The sequence below is a fragment of the Patagioenas fasciata genome, chromosome 1 (assembly GCF_037038585.1).
Source record: "Patagioenas fasciata isolate bPatFas1 chromosome 1, bPatFas1.hap1, whole genome shotgun sequence".
Classification (NCBI taxonomy): Eukaryota; Metazoa; Chordata; class Aves; order Columbiformes; family Columbidae; genus Patagioenas; species Patagioenas fasciata.
The window spans coordinates 7,099,125-7,118,947 of NC_092520.1; positions in this window are offsets into that span (position 1 = coordinate 7,099,125).

Genomic DNA, 19,823 nt, shown 5'->3' on the forward strand with positions numbered 1-19,823 from the left:
TCACTATTTAATATAACTTACAATAAAGCTTTTGTACTGCGTTCTCTTTAGGTACTGCATGATTCAAAAAGATCATAGAATCATGGAATCATAGAACGGTTTGGGAGTTGGAAGGACCTTTGGAGATCAGCTAGTGCAATCTCCCTTCCATGAGTAGGGACATCTTTCATGAGATCAGATTACTCAAAGCTCCATCCAACCTGACACTGAACACTTCCAGGGATGGGGTATCCACAGCTTCTCTGGGTAGCCTGTTCCAGTGCCTCATTACCCTCACTGCAAAAAATTGCTTAATGTCCAATACAAGCCTACCTTCCTTCAGTTTAAAAATTTTGCCCCTTTTCCTGTCATTATATGCCCTTGTAAATAGTCTCTCTCCATTTTTCTTATAAACCCTCTTTATATATTGAAATGCTTCGATAAGGTCTTCCTGGAAGTTTCTCTTCTCCAGGCTGAACAACCTCAACACTCCCAGCCTTTCTTCATAGGAGAGGTGTTCTGCTCCAGCCCTCTGATCATTTTAATGGCTCTCCTCTGGACCTGCTCCAAGAGGTCCATGTCTTTCTTGTACTGGCAATTCCAGGACTGGACATAGTGGTCCAAGTGGGGTCTCAAGACTGGAGCAGAGGAGAATTACCTCTCTTGACCTGCTGGTCACACTTTTTTGCAGCCCAGGATACAAATGTCTTGTTGGGCTGCCAGAGCACGTTGCCAGCTCATGTTCAGTTTTTCATCCACCAGTATCCCCAAGTCCTTCTTCACAGGGCTGCTCTCAATCCATTCATCCTTCAGTCCATATCGATATTGGATATTACCCTGACTGAGGTGCAGATTTGATGACCTTCTCAACTCTGTTACGGTCCGTCTGGCTGGCATCCCTTCATTCTAGAATTATTGACTGCAGATTCAGCTTGGTATCATTTACAAGGCTGGGGTGCACTCAATACCCACGTTGTTGATGAAGATATTAAATAGTCTTTGTCTCAGTACAGAACCTTGGGGCACACCATGTTTTACTGGTTTCCATTTGGACATTGAGCCATTGACTGTAACTCTTTGGATGCAGCCATCTAGTCAATTCTTTAATCCTCCAACAGTCCATCCATCAAACTCATATTTCTTCAATTTAGTAGACAGAATGTTGTGGGGGACCACAACAAAGGCCTTACAGAAATCCAGGTAGATGTCATCTGTAGCTCATTGCTTGTCCACTGATGCAGTCACTCCATTGTAGAAGGCCGCTAAAACAGGCATGATTTGCCCTTGGTGAAGCCATGTTGGCTGTCTTTAGTCAGCTGCTTGTCTTTCATATGCATTGATATATCTTCCAGGAAGATCTGCTCCCCGATCTTACTGGGCACAGAGGTGAAGCTGACTGGTCAGTAGCTCCTAGGGTCCTTCTTTTTATCCTTTTTAAAAATTGACATGATGTTTCGCTTTTTCCACTCCATGGGGTCTTCACCTGACTGGAATGACTTTTGAAATATGATGGATAGTGGTTTGGCAATAACATCCACCAATTCCCTCAGGACCCTGGGGTTCATCTCTTCACGTCTCATGGGCTTGTGTAGGTTCAGGTTTCCCAGGTGGTTTCAAAACTCATCTTCTCCTACAGTGTGAAAGACTTTGTTCCCCCAGTCCCTGGCTTGAGTTTCAGTGTCCTGAGAGACGTGGGAAGAGAGATTAACATTGAAAACTGAGGTAAAAATATTGAGTACCTCAGCCTTCTTCATCTTGGTGGTCCCCAGTTTTCCTGTCTCTTTTATCAGGAGGGGATACATTTTTTTTAATCTTCCTTCTCTGTCCAGCATATCTGTCAAAGCCCTAATTATTCTTCACATTCCTTGCCAAATCTCCAGCTGTGCATTAGATTTCCTGATCCCATCCCTACACATTCAGGCAACATACCTATATTCTTGCCAGGATACCTGTCTCTGATTCCACTGCCTGTGCATTTCTTTCTTACACCTTAGTTTGACAAAGAGGTCCTTATTGTGCCATGCTGGTTTCCTACCTTCCTTGCCTGATTTCTCATACATGGGAATCAAGAGTTCTTGCACTCTAAAAACATGTGCTTAAAGAGCTAACAACTCTGTTAAGCTCATTTGCCCCAGAGGGTGCCATTCACTAGTTCTTTAAACAACCAAAATTTACTGTCCTAAAATCCAGTGTCCTGCTCTACTCTTCACTTGTCCCATATCCATCAAGACTGTGAATTCTACCACAGCGTGATCACTGCAGCCCAGGCTGTCACCAGTCTTGACATCTCTAACTAGTTCATCCATGTTGGTAAGCAATAGGTCTAGTAACACTTCTCCTCTGGTCAGTCTATCACCTGCATTAAGAAATTATCCTTGATGTACTACCAGAGTCTTCTGGATTGTTTATGGCTTACTGCACTGCTTTTCTAGCAGATGTCAGGGTGATTGAAGTCCCCCAGCAGGATCAGAGTTTGATGCTTTGTCAACAGGCTCACCTTGATTAAATGGCCTGTAGTAAACACCAGCCACAGGATTTCTTTTGCTGGCTTGGCACCTAATTTTTACCCATAACTCCTAACTTGTTCAGCACCATTTTTCAAAGACAAGTCTGTGAAGTCAGTTCAGGTTTTTTATATAGAGGGGAACCTGCCCCACTATAACCCCTCTTTCTTGCTTGTCCCTTCTGAACAGTTTGTGGCCATCAACTGTAGTTTTCTAGCTGCACAGAGGCTTCTGACTCCTATTTCTGTGCCTTGATACAGAGGAACTTCATCTGGGCAACTCCTGTGTCATCTTTTTAGAGCAAGAAACCCCAATTCCTTTGAGGCATGTCACATGCATTTCCTTGTTGGTTCCTATACATAAACAGCCCCTGGCTCTTCTCTGTTGCTCAAAAGTCCATCCCCTTCCCCTGTTAAATTTAGTTTAAAGCTCTCTTTATAAGTCTGGCCAGCTTGTTGGCAAAGACCTTCTTGCCGCACTTCATCAGGTGAATCCTATCAGCTCCCAACAGACCTGGCTTGTCAAAGGTAGATCCATGATCATAGAAGCCAAAGTCTCAAGTATGGCACCAGCCATGCAGCCAAGAGTTCACCTGTTCAATTCACCTCCTCCTTCCTAAATCCATTCCTCTGGTTGGAAGGACAGAGTGCAACCACCTGTATTTTGGATCCTTTTAAAACTGCTTTGAGGAATATAAAGTTGATGGTTCTAATTTGCCTCATTGCTTATCATGTGAAATGGTAGGAACAGATGATAAGCTGTAGGCTTCACTTAGTAGGCAGCAAACTTCTCTAGAGAAATTGCCTGGATGATAAACGGGTGATTTGTCGCCTCTCAGTAAGGAAGTTCCGATTACTTATATGATATGTCCTTTTCTGTTGGTACAGGGTCTAATGCGGGTGGGTGGTTAGACCCATTTTGCACAGTCAGCTTCTCCTGGGTCTTGTCTGTTACTCACATGCTCTTCATTTTTTTACCCCCAGATCACTGCATCTGTTATGCAGGGGCACTTGAGGGAAATAAGGAAGGTTCTTCCTTCTTCCCCAAGCAAAGACAAGGGCCTAGTTTCCTTCATCTTTTGAGTTATTTGTGTCAGTCAGCTTGAGGTTGAATTCAGACTTGCCTAATTCTTTAGACGTTCTTTAATAATATTTCGTCAGAGTTTTTCAAAATTAATGATCTGAGAAAATGTTGAGCTTTTGTTACATCAGCCCTTATGATGAAAAATTCTTGCACTAGAAAATTTCATCTGGACTACTCAGTCTAGTTTAAATAATTGATATAGAAATGTTCTGTACAGCTTTGTTAGATTGAATTAGACCCTAACTTGCTACACATTTTAAAAATCTGTGTTGGTTTTGTTGTTGTTTCTTTGTTTTTGTTTGGTTTTAATTCAACTATATCTGGGGATATTTATAAGGAAAATCAACAGGCTTATTTTAAACTGCTTGATACATTCACAGGTTTTGAATTCATTGACTTCTTCATTATATTTCAATCCTCCTGAAATTTACTTCTAAACCAAGAGCACCCAGGAAAAAATAATGCACTTTTTAATAATTTCCTAAATTTTCAGAATGAAAATATTGTGTGCATCTGAAAGTGTTTGGGTCAAAGACTTTGGGGAGATTTCATCTGGATTTGTCACAGGGTGAAGAAAATCAAACCACTTGAGTTTTCCACAGTAGATGAAACATGCATCTGAATACTCAAAATGACAGCTAATGTTGGAATTAACATTCCATTTAATGGAACGGTTAACAAAATCCAAAGGACTTAAACCAAAATAATCAACTCTTTGCTTCAGGCAACTGTAAATTGTTGAAGTATGCAAATTGCACTTTAAGCTCAACACTTCTTTTATAATTCAGGAAACGAATAGTGTATAAAAGCTGTGTAATATGTAGCATGCACTAGATGAAGAGAAGGAGGTACACTTGCTTGCTCTTGATTTAAGTTAGCACCCCCTTGGCTCTAAATCCCTACCAGCTTCTGGAAAAAGAAGAAAAATTACACACAGCTACTTTTGCTTCTCCATTGACTGATACCAAGTTTAGGTACTGTTCGAAAAAATAAAGTGTTTGTCCAATGAATTGGGTCACCAACCCATCACAGGAGAGAGGAGAACTTCATCTGTCATCTTGCTGAAGTGTTCAGTGAGCTCATTGCTCACCTTCAGACACTAGCACCTACCAACGTTAAAATCTCTTGGTCTTCAATCCTTCAGAGCTCAATTACCATCCCTAAAGATGTGTTAAGTCTGATCTTAAATATACATTGGAATAAATGCATACTGATTGTGAGGTGCTCACACACTATGATAATGAGAGCCTTAAAAATATGAAGTCTGCAGAAGTATCTCCTTTCTATTTTCTCTTCTTACATTCTCCAGAATTTCATTAATAAATATTAATGCTATTTTAATACTTAAACATGTCCCACCATATGTTCCTTATATTTTCTACCTTGGTATCTAAGCTTCCCTTGAGAAATTATAATGAATTTCTAAATACTTCCTCAGCACATCATCTCAGACCAAGGAAACTCATTACTTCCCATTTTACTGTTTCTTCCTCTGTTTTAGTACTATGCACATTATACCATCCAGAGTATAGAAAATAAATAGGTGTTTCATTCAATTAGAGCTGTGCAGTTTTCTGAATGTTGTCTTATTACTGTCTTATAACTGAACAGGAAAAAGCAGCAAAATAGAATTTTATATTCCTCAGAATTTATAAGTAGTAATGATTTCTAGAACTGTTCTGCCACTAAGTGTCTCTTAGGACCTTTCACTTTATAGAATGACCTGAAAACTATTTGTTTTCTTATCAATTGATTAGTTTTGGTTTGGTTTGATTTGTTTTTTTCCAATTAATTGCCTCTATTTCTCAAACATAATTAAAAATGCAGGGCCCTGCTTCCAGTTTGATGTGAGGCTGTACATAATCTTTTCAAGCTGTGTGGCTAAGAAATACTTTTTGTGTCCATATCATTATAAAGATTTGTAACAAATGCTTATTTCTTCAAATTAAGTAATTATGATAGCCCAGCTGTTCAAGAATTTAGCCAAGAATTTAATGGAGTGTTAATTTTATGATACTTCCTTCTGAATATAAGCTATGAAAAATCTTAATGGAACTACCATTTTTTACTGAACATTTCTGAATCTCTTTACTCATTATACATCCTATTAATTTAGCAAGTTTAGTATAAATTCAAAGAAGAAGGCTAAATATTATATGTATTTAGAAAATATACATATATACAGACATATAGTATAGTATATACCATACATATATATAGAGGAGATACGCACATTGTGGAAGACTTACGCATCATTTTCAGACACCAGCTGGGCAACTTTCTGCACATCTACTGCAGCATCTATATAGATAAATAAGACAGGAACAACTTGTAGGTAAATGTTTTAACTTTTTAATTTCAAGCACCAGAACAGGAAGCTTTTGAGACTGCCTTCTGGTTTCTAAACCTGTCTCAGTCACTGTCTCATACAGAGATGTTTTGGTCCAGATTATGCTAAACTATATGTTTATGTCTCAGCAATTGTGCTTAGATTAATTTGACCCAGATTCATTTATTAATGTAGACACACCAGAAGAATACTTTTAACATCCTCATAGCCATCCAGTGAAATAAAAAAAAAAATCACAAAGCTGAAAAATAGCTGAAGTTATGAATCAGGTTTCATCATTAACTCAGAACCAATCCACAAACAAATACACTTCATCTCTGAACTCTTTTAACTCCTGTTGACTGTTTTAGAATGTGCACATAAACATAATTCTAGAGGAGAGGGAACTAGCCAGGGGACATATCCAGAACATATCCATCATGCAGCGGATATTACCTGAAATACAGGTAGCAGAAGACAAATGCCTTCTGCCATGACTCACTGACAGATACTCCACAGAGCTACTTGTCTTACAGCAAGCTGGAAGTCTTAATGCAACAAATTAGGAAGTGAAAACTCATTGGGCTTGAGGAAGATGTATCCAGAGATCTTGGTAGTGTGCAAAAGAAGGTAAAAAGCCTGGCATCAGATCCAAATAAGGAGGTGTGATCACAGGAAATATGGCCAGAAATCGTGGAATTAATACAAAGTGCAAGAAGCACAGAACCTCTGACAATTAGCAGCAATTGACAGACAATTCATCTGAACACTGAGGAAACCGTTCCCTTGCTGATAGCCTATCATGACATACCAGTTTTCAAGATCTCAGGAGCCAACAGTGAATCACAGCACAGTGATGCTGATCAGACGTAGGTTCTGCAATGAATTCATTTCAGGCGGTAGACCACAAACAAATCAACATGTTTTGCAAAGGATTGTTGCCTCCCACACACCTGGTTATCTGTAGTATCTGGTATCCAGTAGAGTTGCTGAACAATATCTGTTTATCTGAACAGATGGTAAGATTAACTAACGTAGCTTTTATTTGATTTACTAAACTACCTAAACACACTAATAGAAGTAGGAATTTCAACAAAATATGCTGAAGCAAAAATATCTCTAATTAGAAATGTCTGCTTTTAAATTCCCAGATAAAATAAAACCAAACATAGTAGTGTCTGGAAGATGAGGACTGAGATTTTTCCTTCTTGTGGTAAAAATGTCAGAACAGTAGAACTTCTCACAAAAAAATCCCAGTGCCGTGATGTGATATCTTGATGGAGTCACAGAACCAGACAAACCTCCCATACTACATGTGATACAGAAGAATATGTATGATTCTGCATACGCTACAGATGCATAGGACATCATTAATCAATCATCTTGAGATTTCTTCTGTTCTGCTGGGGGGGAACACATTATATGCACATACAGTTAAATAATGCACTGTCTTAAGAGCATAGGGCTTGACATAGTCACTCCAGTCTGGATGGCTTACCCTGTATTACACAGTTCAGCTTTGCTGCAAATGACCTGGAGGAAACTGATACAAGCAGGATGCACAACAATGAGCTGAAGCAGGACAAATCAGTCTCAAAACATTTCAAGTGCAGCTGGAAGCAGAGGTTTTTGGATATTTCATGTGGAAACACAGTTCACCGGAAATTTCCAAATGAAAGTAGTCTGGCTGCACTTCTGAAGAATCTTCAGGATTTAAGATACCTTTTTTCTTGTTATTGCTACTTACAAAAAGTGTCATTTAAAGGGGGACCAAACAGAGAAATCAATGGTGATAAAAAATACACAACTGAGTAAGAGCTTGAATTAAATACACATCAGAGGAGAGGTGGATGCATCCAGGGAATTCTGCTCAAAGACAACATTATACATATCTGTTTGTCTAGATATGCCAATGATAAATGCTTGATAAAACACAGAAAAACAGAGGCTGGGGTTCTAGTAATAGTTCATTTGCTGTCTAGAAATAACATAGCCAGGCCTGTTGAAATGGTGCACATCAGAGGACAAAAAAATAGCAATTTACTACCTTGCAGAAGGGCTGGGACAAAAAATCAGGAAGCATGTGAACCAAACCATAAAATCACTTAAGTCTGTGCCTGTCCTCAGGACTGGTAGCAAAGTACCAGGATTTAGCTTCTAGGGCAGATTTATCATGAGGGAAGACAACTAATGGTCCATAGCACCTCTGGCATTATAAATTCACATGTGGAATAGTGAGTAACTTATAGCAGGGCACTCACTATGCAATCTCCCTGTCCTCATTGCAGAGGCATCCTCCCCATGCACCCCAGAATGGTGAAATGTTACTCATTCTCAGGTGTCACTGTGAGAACTGTAACTAGTTCCTTTTCCAAGACACCAACAAGGTATAAGGAATCAATGATTTCTTTAGGACTGAATATAGCCAGATAGAACCGAATTCTGTAAAATTCATTACGTTTACGTGATTGATGTAAGCAAAACAGTCAACTCAGGGGACTTTCATTTAATTGTAATATATTTAATGAAAAATATCTAATCAATTATTTGGATACTGAGAGAAAATATAAGTAATTAAACAAATACTGAAGTAAACACCTTTTTTTGTCCTTCCCCAAGCTCAGCTTAAGCCAAACTCTCATCCTCTCTCTTCAAAGTCTCAACTTCACTCATTTTTGCTGTGGGTTACACTCAGCCCATCCCAGCTCCTTTGGTGAGGCCATAAACAGGAGGTTGGGGTCATATGTGTAATGGTTTCCTTCTGCTGATCTCTGGTTCCTACTGACTTTCCTCTATTTCTTGTGACTTTATGGTTTTCCTCTGCCACGTCTGCTTCTCAGTGTCCCTGCGCCAGCATGGGTCACCCATGGCCACAGTCCCTCAGAGATGTCGCTGCTCTGGGGTGGGTTGCCTGTGGCTATAGTCCCTCAAGGTTGCCTCCCAACTAACATCTGGGCCAGCAAGACCGTAAACAAGAAGTTACTCAACTCATACATGACATGCAGTGCCTGGTTACTTTATTGTTTCATATAACCTGACAATAAATCAACATATCCTGCATTACGTGTCCACTCAAATCAGACAACAAAAGGTCACCAGGCCTTCCAGTCTCAGTATGGCTTTATAAAACTTAAAGACCTCATCTGTGTTATAGACACATTGCATACTCTGAGGATGCTTTATCATTTGTATTCATGCACAGCAGTGCTATCATTATACATTGCGCTACTCAGTTGTCATCTGAGTACTTTGATACTAGTGCAATTCACTGGGCCAAATTTCATTTTCACTCTGTTTCTATTCATGCTGGAGAACTGCACTGACTTGAGAAGCAAAGTTGTCAACTCAGATGAAAAGAGAGAAGATTCATGCCTGTGGGCTCCTGCACCAGCTGATTTGCAGAAACAGAAAAGTAGACAGAAATCTCTGCTAGGAAAACTCCTGGGAAACATCACGTAAGACTGATTGATCTGTACCACGTAGTCCCACCTATAAATTCAGAACAGACTGAGGATGGAAATAGGTAAGAAGCAGCAATGTTTTGACTTAGTTAATTTCAGTTAACTAGAGACTGGCTAAGCAGAAGCGTGTCACTGAACATTGAGTCCATAGGTTTTGAAATACGGTGAAATTTCCAAGTATAGCCATAGTTGAAAAATTATTTAAAGAGGAGGTGGATTTTTAGCAGTTTCAGGTTCTTCTGGGAATTGGACTGAGTCAATAAGATGCATTTATAATTCAGGTACCTTGAGCACTAGTCATATTTGCTCCTGCTCTACCAATTTTTGCTCAATTTTTAATAACTCATTGGACTTCGATCAATTTCAAGGTCATTTCCCTTGAATAATCTGGAGACTTTGCCACCAGCTTTCCGGATGTCATTATATTCAGCCTCAGAAGAATAATTTCTTAGCATGTGAAATGCTAAGCATCTTTCAAATATTCAACACCACATCTGAACAATTCGTGTCAGCCCAGAGACAGACATTAGAAAAGGCCATTCGGCAGTCACGATGATCCTGGTAAGGAATGTGACTTTGCTACCTTCTGGCACTTTTGAGCTACTTTCAACCGCAGTTTAGGAGACACTGAATACCAGTCACAAAGGAAGAATCTGCAGGTTAACTTAGTGCAATACTACAAGACATCAAAAATCACATTTCAGTTTGGCACCCACAAGTGCAGGTTGAACTAAGTAGCAGATGACGTCCAGCAAGGAGCAGATATGGGAAGGCCAGAGAGATACTTTTTTTGGATCCTTATTCCTCTTCCTGCTGGAGAAGACCTTATAAAGTGCTAAAAGTAACTTCAAGTGTATTCGTAAGAGGCGCTTTCACACGGACGTGAATCCCTTGCAAAAGTCAGTGTTAGAGGGAAAATTAGTAACCGGCAGCAGTAAGTGAATTCATTTTTAATTGCTTGCAAGCACCACAAAGACTATCAGAGAAACCTAGCACCATGGTTACGTCAACGGTATGGTGGGTAATGTTTTTGTGTGTATGACTCCAGTTTAAGCTCCTGGTGCTTCCAACCCCATATCAGGACTAGATCTAAGAATGAGCTGCCTCCTCCCTCTCAGACAGTCCTGCACAGAAAACAAACCAGGAACGCAGGTCAGAAGGGAACTGTGATACATGTCAGCAGGGTTTCAGACCCAGTTATCAGAAGACCAGGACCTGTAGGTGCTCTCCATCATGTACTCTTACTTCAGTCAGGTTGTGTCTCCCTGCTCAGACCACAGACACTGTATTTTTATTGGCACATTAGTTTAGGTGACTCTAAGAAGCAGAAAGCACATAAAAGGCAGACAGATCAACAGTGAACTTGTATTTCATTTTCTTGCTGATGACATAGTCATTAAATAAATGGCAAGAAAGGACTTACATGAGCATCACATGAGTTAGGTTTCTTCAGGATTAATTATCTGGAACAAAATATTTAATACCAAAATATTTCATATCTATGCTTACCAGTTAGTCTATCCAAGGTGGTATTGAATGGATGTGTCAAAGAACAAAGAGCAAATAAATGTTCTGTCACTAAAAACAATCATAAGTGGACAAAAGTGCAAATGGGCAGAACTCAATAAACATATTGACATTGTTTTTTCTAAAACACTTTCTACTCCAGCAGTGCCATTATAAATGCAGTTCTGTTCTCCATAAATGTACAGTGACAAATCCACAAGTTGTGTTTAAAGATAACTAGTTGAAGTCTCCATCTACTCCATAAGTCCACTTTATACATTTGAACTTTAAAAGATGAACTTGATTTTCTAAACTTCTAGTGAAAAAACACTCTTATTTAAAAATTTATTTTAGCTCTACCTAGAAGCAATAAGAGAGAAAGCAATTCTAGGAATGAGAGTATAATCATATAAAAAGTGAAAAACATGTTAATGGCCACAAACAATTTGTCTGTAGATAATATAACTGGGAGCAAAGCAGGAACAGAAGAGACAGAAACTTGGAACACTAAATGGAATCTTTTGAGGTTTGATATAAATAGCTGATATATTTCTCAGGACTACCACTAAATGTCAAAGTCCTTGAACTTTGGTTTTCTTAGAAGATAATTTTTTTTTTTTCTTTTTTTTCAGCCTTACGCATAGTCTGATTCCATTCAGGGCTAGAAATGGATTTGATGTAATGTCCACCATCAACACATCCAGAATAACGTAGCAAGATTTCCTTATTTTTCAGATGACAAAGATACCAGCAGCTAGGAATCCATTCTTTTTTGATGCTTATCCAACACACACCCCACATCCATGGCTACATTCTCATGAGTCTGTCTCTAGTGGGAACAACAAACTTTGTAGCTATGCACTGTTCATGTCTACTGTGACTTACTTTGTGCTCTGCTTACTACAAGGACCAAGGAGATCTGATACATTTCCTTGAGCTTAAAAGCTCGATGGTCAAGCATTTTGAAATGAAATACCTCAGTGAATTGTGTCTACTTTTTTCTTAAGGATATGCATTATACATCAAAGATATATATGTGTTAAATTAATGCTCTACCATGATTCCCAGCATCTGCTTTGTCCATTAATTAGGTTTACTGACAAATTAAATACCTTGGCTAAGAAACATTGTACAAAGCCCGTGATGCATTGCTTTATTGACTAAAATGTGTTACACTCCAGAGGTTTAATGTTTTCTGCAGGACGCAAAGTTCTGGTAAACAGCAAAAGCAAATTAATTCCATGTTCTGAATTTTTCTCACACTTAGTGGCTCATTTGCTCTTCAGAATGTCCTTCTTAATACAAGTTTTGTTTTCCTTTCCCCTCAATTAACCCCAGAAAAGTGAAATTAAATTCAATGAACTAATGAATTGAACCTCACATGATTCCATACAATTTTTAAGGTTTCCCTTTTGAGAGTATCAGTTTTTATGCTTTATCTATAAATAGATAACACTACCCCCAGTAGTGCAATAACTTCTTAATTTTGTTTTCTGATGGTAATAAGAAATTAAAAGATCCAGGAAAGAATATGGTTGCTTAGTGTGGAACATAAACATCTGAATTCAGAATAAGGTCAAAATTTTAAGGCTGAAAATTCCTACTGAAGCTCTTTGTAAGCACAGATGCATCCAAACTCAGTCCTAGAAACAGGCCTAGAAATTACAGATAAAAATATTAAATGACTTCTTTACTCTAGTTTTAAACTGCTTGAAATTATAGTTTTGATAAATGCACTATCTAATTATTTAAAAATCAGCCACTTAAGTTATTATGCTCATCATAATAGTATCTAAGTAATTAATTCTAAAAAAGAACTTCTATCACTGCAATCCATAATAGATTTCTATATTATAATGTAAAAGTGGTAGGCAATAAATAAAACACTTAAATGGCTGTATTAATTTTTTAAATAAAAATAAAAACTGTCTCTTAGATTTTATTTATGCTATAAAACAAGTTTCATTTTATTAGCAATAAATTGTAATAGTCATCAGGTTATCTATGGGACAATAAAACAATCCAGGGAAACTATCTTCCTGAAAGTTACTGTGCATAATAAAAAAACATTTTTCTGGGAAAATTTGCATATAGTTAACTAGGAGGAAAGACAATAGCACTGAAGGAACTTTTAGAGAAAAGCAAGTCTGAAATTACAGGTGATTTTTCAATTAGATCATAGGATCAGAATCCCAAATGGACTGGATATTGCTGATTGGAAAGACTCTGGAAAAGAGAGAATGGAAAGTTTTGTGGCCTAGAAGTCATGATCCACAGTAAAAGATGAAAGAAGTTCTTTCCAGAAGCATAAGAGACAGCCTGTTTAACATCTGCGTCTGTCATGCAGGAAAGTTCTCTGTGATTGCAAATAGCTCTTTAATCTAGAAGATAAAAAGGTCCAAATGAACCCAGAGGCTGAAAGGCAGAAAAACTCAGACTACAAAGAAGATACAGTTTTTAAACAACCAGTACAATTAACCATTAAAACAAACAAATAAACAAACAAACAACAACCAAAAACACTTGTCATGACCCATAAAGGATTCTAAACAATTTGAAAGCTTTTGGAAAATTGGTTATACCGTAATATTTCACACAAGAATTGTATAAGATTTTTCATTTTGCTTCTAAAGGCTACACACATGAATCCAACTTTTTATTCACATTTATTTTTCAGTAATACAAAATTTTCCTGTAAAAATCCTCTTTTACCTAATCAGTTCAATCATTTAAGAATACCCTTTAACTCTTTATTATTCCATCCATTTGCAAATGTAAAATGCATATGTTTTTTAAGATCTTTCACAAAGACAGATTTAGGAACCTTTAGACAAAAGGGCTTTGTTTTAATACGAATTTAAAATGTTAACCACAATGGTGAAAGGTGACTGGACAAACTTGTATATCAGTCAGTACAACTCTAACACATATATTCAAATATGTTTAGATGCTAAAAAGAGTGTTAAGGTCTCATTTGTTTGTTTGGTTGGTTGGTTTCTTTGTTGTTGTTGTTTTGTTTTTTTTGTTTGGGTGGGGTTTTCTTATAAATATCCAGACCTTTGTGGCACAAGCACAACTCAAAAGATCTAATTTAGAATGATTTTGGAAAGTCATCACTCCAAAGTAGGATTTCCGGATGTCTGAGAAATCCGATTTTTATACAAATTTTCTGCTCCAGTCCCTAAGAAGTTGGAACACTTTGTTGACATTGTTAACAAAAAGAACTGAGACTCTGAAGACAAAACATTTTTCTTTTGTACACATAAATACAGACTGAACTCTCCAAATAATATGCCTTTAAAAAAGAAAAAATATATTTTATTTTTTGTGTCTTATTTGTAAAAAAGGTGTGCTTATACCAATCTACCAAAAGGCACTCATTCATGGTTTTAAAATATTTAGGAATCCTCAGAATATTCTACGTAAGGATGAATGAGTTAATTCCCTTTCAAAATTACCATTTCAGAGACAATATTTCATTTAAAAAAAAAAAAAAAAGTCACTGTTATACCACTGTAATGTCTTTAAGGGATATTTCTTAATCTTGCTCTGATCTTGCAAAATGAGCCATACATAAAAGCGAACCGGCACACATGTAATACTACCAATTAACAGAGAACATCTTTTCCAAAAGGGAAATGTGACCAGCTCATAATTCTCATGCTAATACAGACTTTATTTGAATTTTTCTAAGCATGTATTACAATGTCTGAATTACATGTCAGAATGTACTTTGATCTGGTATTTCTCTGAATGGCAGTGACTGTAATAAATAATAATCTCTAATATGTCACTCATGCCGAGTACAGTTTGATTACATCCTTAAATTATACAATGCTATATGTTGGTGGTGTTTGTCAGTACAGAACTGTACCCAAATGTATTTTAAATAGCATAGAACAGAGAATTTGTCACGATGTAAATCTGCAGGCTGTAATAATCCATTTGGTATTTGGTTTTTTTTCTTAAAAAAGGACTGCATGTGCTAGGGACATTGCCTTGATGGTAACAATAGACAATCAGAACCCAGGTTCAATAACTGAAATTAAAGAATAATTTAATTTGAACTTGTGTTTGTTCACTGATCTCTAAAATAAATTCTTCTCTGTGAGCAAAAGAAAATGCAGGATAGTGCAGAAGAGAACTTGAAAATCCTTAGGAGGTCTCTTTACACATGCACGGTTTACTGCACCAGACTGTATTTGCTAATATCTTCAGTAATACACTGATTCAGACGAGAACAGTTCTTGTAGACATCTGTAAGCAGCTTTACCTTGACTTTGTTCAGGTCTAGACAAGGTTGTCAAACATATATCCATCAAAGTTGTAGGCATTATAACGTGTTCAGTACTGCAGTGCCCGAGATGTTAGGAATTCAGCTCCAGCAGCAAAAATTGCAGGGTTGGGGGCTAAGTCCAATACACCTTGTTAGGCTTTCTGTCATATTTTGCAAGAACCGGTGTTCAGGTGGTTTGAGGGGAGACTTAGGCTTACCAGAACAAAAGCCAAAATGAAGGATTTCACTGTCAGAAACATGGACTTAAGGACTAGAAAACTGCTGTCAAACATCTCTGTGAAACTGGGACATGAAGCCTGCAGTCGTATCTTGTCTGGGTATCTCTTTTTACTGATTATGTCTTTTCTTTCATCCTTCCCAGCACAGGAGGCACTGGCAAGGGGAAGTTCCTACTTTGAAAAAGTATCCATTTAGAAACATTTCTATTTCATATTGTTGCACTTAGTTTATTCTATCAATAAACATCTTTCAGTCTTGTCATCTTAGTAGCAGTCAGTTCCAAACACATACCCTAATGCACACAAAAATACGCTGCGTTACACTGAGTCATGACGCTAGTCAGCAGATAGTAGTATGCCAATGCAATATCACCATGGATTTTCTAAGCTATTCCAATATAATACATGTAGTACACACACATTTATTGTCAATATATGCAAAAAAGGCAACATTGCACCAATTTGAACAAGAAAAATGAACAAAATTACTAAATTAATAGAATATGCAATAGCAATATGCTTCAGCTTTTTAGAACTCAAATTATTTCACAGCATCTCTCTATGATCATACCACAGATTTCAGTCACTTACTTCTTAACAGCTTTTCTGTTCTTCCAAGAATTCTTTAGTCTATACATGCACTCACAAATCACTGCAGTTATGAGACAATGGACATCCATATTCTGGAATTACTTTGTTCAGCAAAATCAACTTGAATTTAAAACCATTGACAGGGACCATTGGTGGTAATCACCTAGGATTTCCTTGAAACGTCCCCCTTTGCTACTGTGGTATGTTGATCCAGGCTTGCTGCCAGTTGCCCACCAAGCTGTTCTATCACTCCCCCTTCTCAACAGGATAGGGGGAGAAAATATGATGAAAAGGTCATCATCAAAGTACTGCCTGAGTAGACAAGTGTCCATGTTTGCTACTGAAGTGTAACTTCAAGAAACAAACAGTACATGAATTGTAGGCAGAAAAAAAAAGCATGAAGTGCACAAGGGAACATAAGAACTGTTATACTGAATCAAGTCAAAGGGCAAGCCAGCCCCAGGGTCTGTATATACACTTAGAAGAAATATTAGAAACCAATCATATACAAGTTGATTCTCAACACTGCCTTCCTCTTTACTCACCACCAGTACTGTCTGTTAACCCTTACCCAAGACTTTAGTCAGTTTTGAGGACTTTCAGATGTTCTTCAGATAATTAATAGTATGATTCATCTCTGTGAGAAAATAATTGAAATAACCAACACAAAACCCCTGCTTCCTGATATTTTAGTTGCATGGCTTCTAGTATTGCATAGCATGAAATATAACTCCTCGACATTATTTGTAATTTTGTAAATAGCTAGACTAAAGATTTCTGGTTTACTTTTCTTTTCCAGCAAAAGCTGTTCCTTACCTTGCACTATTTATTTTCTTCTTGACTACGTGTTTTTTTTGGGGGTCTACTCTATCATTTTAGAGATAGGACGGCAAAAAACAGGACACAGGATTAATGACAGAGACATTACTTAGGTCTTACCACTATAACACAATTGAAATAGTAATTAAAAAATTTAGTAATATTAACTAAGAGCTAATTGTTACGTGTAGAGTATTGCATCTGGGTAGGAACAATCCCAGGTTCCAGTATAAGTTGGGGAATGACCTGTAGAGAGCAGTGTAGGGGAAAGGGAGCTGGTGTTCCTGGGGACAGCAGGATGAGCATGAGCCAGCACTGTGCCCTTGTGGCCAGGAAGGCCAATGGTACCTGGGATGTATTAGAAGGGGGGTAGTTGGTAGGTCAAGAGAGGTTCTCCTTCCCCTCTACTCTGCCCTGGTGAGACCTGTATGCAAGTCAGGCATCTCGGAGACACAATTCCAATATTTTTGAGCTAAGGATAATAGGAATTGTCACACCTACATCTAACTGTGTTTTTTCCCAGAAGTCAGACAAGAGGTAGCAGAACAACAACTCAAATGCAGAATAGGAGAACTGAATGTGAGACTATACGGGAACATGTAAAAAGCAGTGCAAAACACATCTCCAGTCAGGTAGCACAGAATTGAACTGCCTGGTAATTTTGGTCATTTGCTGATTTAGCAATTTATGAAGTTACAGCTTATAGTACAATTCATTAATTTCTATAATGTAAATTATTTCCTCAGAGGTATATTTCCCATAAGTGAGATGGTTTTGCTGTGGCCATGAATAAATCAACAATGAAATAATATTTATAGGCAGTACTAAAAAAAAAAAAAAACACACAACTGACTTGGGGGAAAACAGAACATAAATAACAGAGAAAAGTTTACGGAAAAAAAACCCATACAAACTCAGTAAAAATACATTTATATTATGGTAGAAAAAGGACTCTGTGAAAAAACAATCTGCCTAAACCTAGCATGGCAGATCTGATATTCATTGTATTGATCAAAACCTTGTTTTGTCAGGGAAACATTTGATAATATTATTTTGACATAAATTCAGCAGCCAACAGGACAGAGAGAAATCTTTTAAGTCTAAGGCGCAGTTTTGAGGCTTTAATCAAGAAAAGAATGATGGCCAACATTTTCTTTAGTGACTAATGATTTCAGATACGTTATTCCTTGAGTGCTTACCTAGAGAGTGGTTCCCTTGAAGGGAATCACTAGAGGAAAAGAAACAGTCAGCATTTTCTGAAAACTTCTTCAGAGGGCTCCAAAAGTGGAACCACAAATCAAGTCTTCTCAGATCACTTTTCAAAATCTGTCTGCACTTTGTGTGTTTACAGAGTTGTCTTGATGTGTACATCTGTATGCAAGAAGGCAAATACATTATGTTGCTGCTCCTTTGCCTTAAATGAGCTTTCAAGGATTTGTGCATGTTTCTGTGGAAGATATATAGATAGATAGATAGATAGATAGATAGATAGATAGATAGATAGATAGATAGATAAAGGCAGACAAAAAGCTCTTTTCTTCCTCAGAGATACTCAGCTATCCAGTTCCTGTTAGTTACATGGTAAGATGTAATTCTCTGATGGCTCTGAAGAACACAGAACTGTCTCTCCAGGCTCCTGTGGTAGCTCCACACGTGCAGCAGTTCAAAGATTTTAGATACTGCAGTTGTGCTCAGGGAAACTGCTTGGACAAAGAGCAGCAGATCTAACGGGTTGTTTGCCCTAGACAACTCTTTTCCACAAATTGATCCTATTTTCTTTCAGTGAAAAAGGTCAATAACTAACATTAAGTGCAACCATTCTGGAGCAGAGGTCACCTGATGGTGACAATCACGACCTTTCTTCATCAACTAGAGTCGTACTATATACATTTTTGTTTATGTGTACCCAGACATATGTGTTTTCAGAGTAAATAATGTATTGTTATAGTATCTACAATGGTGGAATCTTAATATCTGATCCTAAAACTTTTAGCTACATCTGCAGAAATAAAATATAAGTAAATGTAAAAGTCTGTGGGGGAGGATTGTCGGTACTCTGTTATTAAGACATCCCAGTACTTCTTTTTATAAGAAATGTTTTTAATAGGTTATAACAACCTATCTTTTTAAGCATTTGGCAATGTCAAATTTGTTGGCTTTATTTTGGCTTGCTTTCTTCTGCATGCAAAACTATTTCATGGAGAGTTTTTTTTGGTTGTTTGGTTTTTTTGTGGGGGTGGGGAGGGGAGTGTTTGTTTTGAAGATGCCAGAATGGTTGAGAAAAAGTTTCAGTGAAAAAAACTATTGGCCAATACTGCTTCATCCACTCTAACACACCTTTAGAGACATTTCCCCTGAAACATCCTTCCACATCTTCATCCTTTGACAAAAGAACTTGAAATTTGCCAGGGGTTATTTGATATCAAAAATACCCCATCTTCTGGCCTCAGGACAACACAGCCACATCAGAATCTTTTGAGACTTGCTCAAGCATCTGATAATACCCACCAATGACTGAACTATATATCATTAGTGTCCCCAAAGAATGGCTGAACTCAAAAACACTTCCCTTATAATGGTTGCCCATTAGTCCTCCCTGTTGCCGTTGCACAGTCTGGTTACATGATGCTCTTTCAATGAACTGCAATATTTTAAGGGAGCATTGTCCATTCCTGTGCACTGAATAAGAGAGAAATCTACAGGAGAAAAAAAAAATTGTTGCACAAGTATGAACAGAGAAAATAAGGCAGAATTAATTGGCCCAACAACCTTATTCCTGGAATCTCCTAAATTCTGAGAGCTTGATTTGTCCATCGGAGTACTATTTTTGCAGACTTCATGTGCAAGTCTGATTTTAATTCAATAGTACCTCAAGCTACAAACTAAAGTGAGGTGAAGGTCAATCAACTGCTTATATTTCGTCTGAATTAAACCACACTACTTTCCAATAATGGAGATTGAATACAAGTTGTGATTATGTTTTCACATCATGTATATGTGTACTGAGCATGTTTGTCTTTGTAACACCCAAAGCAA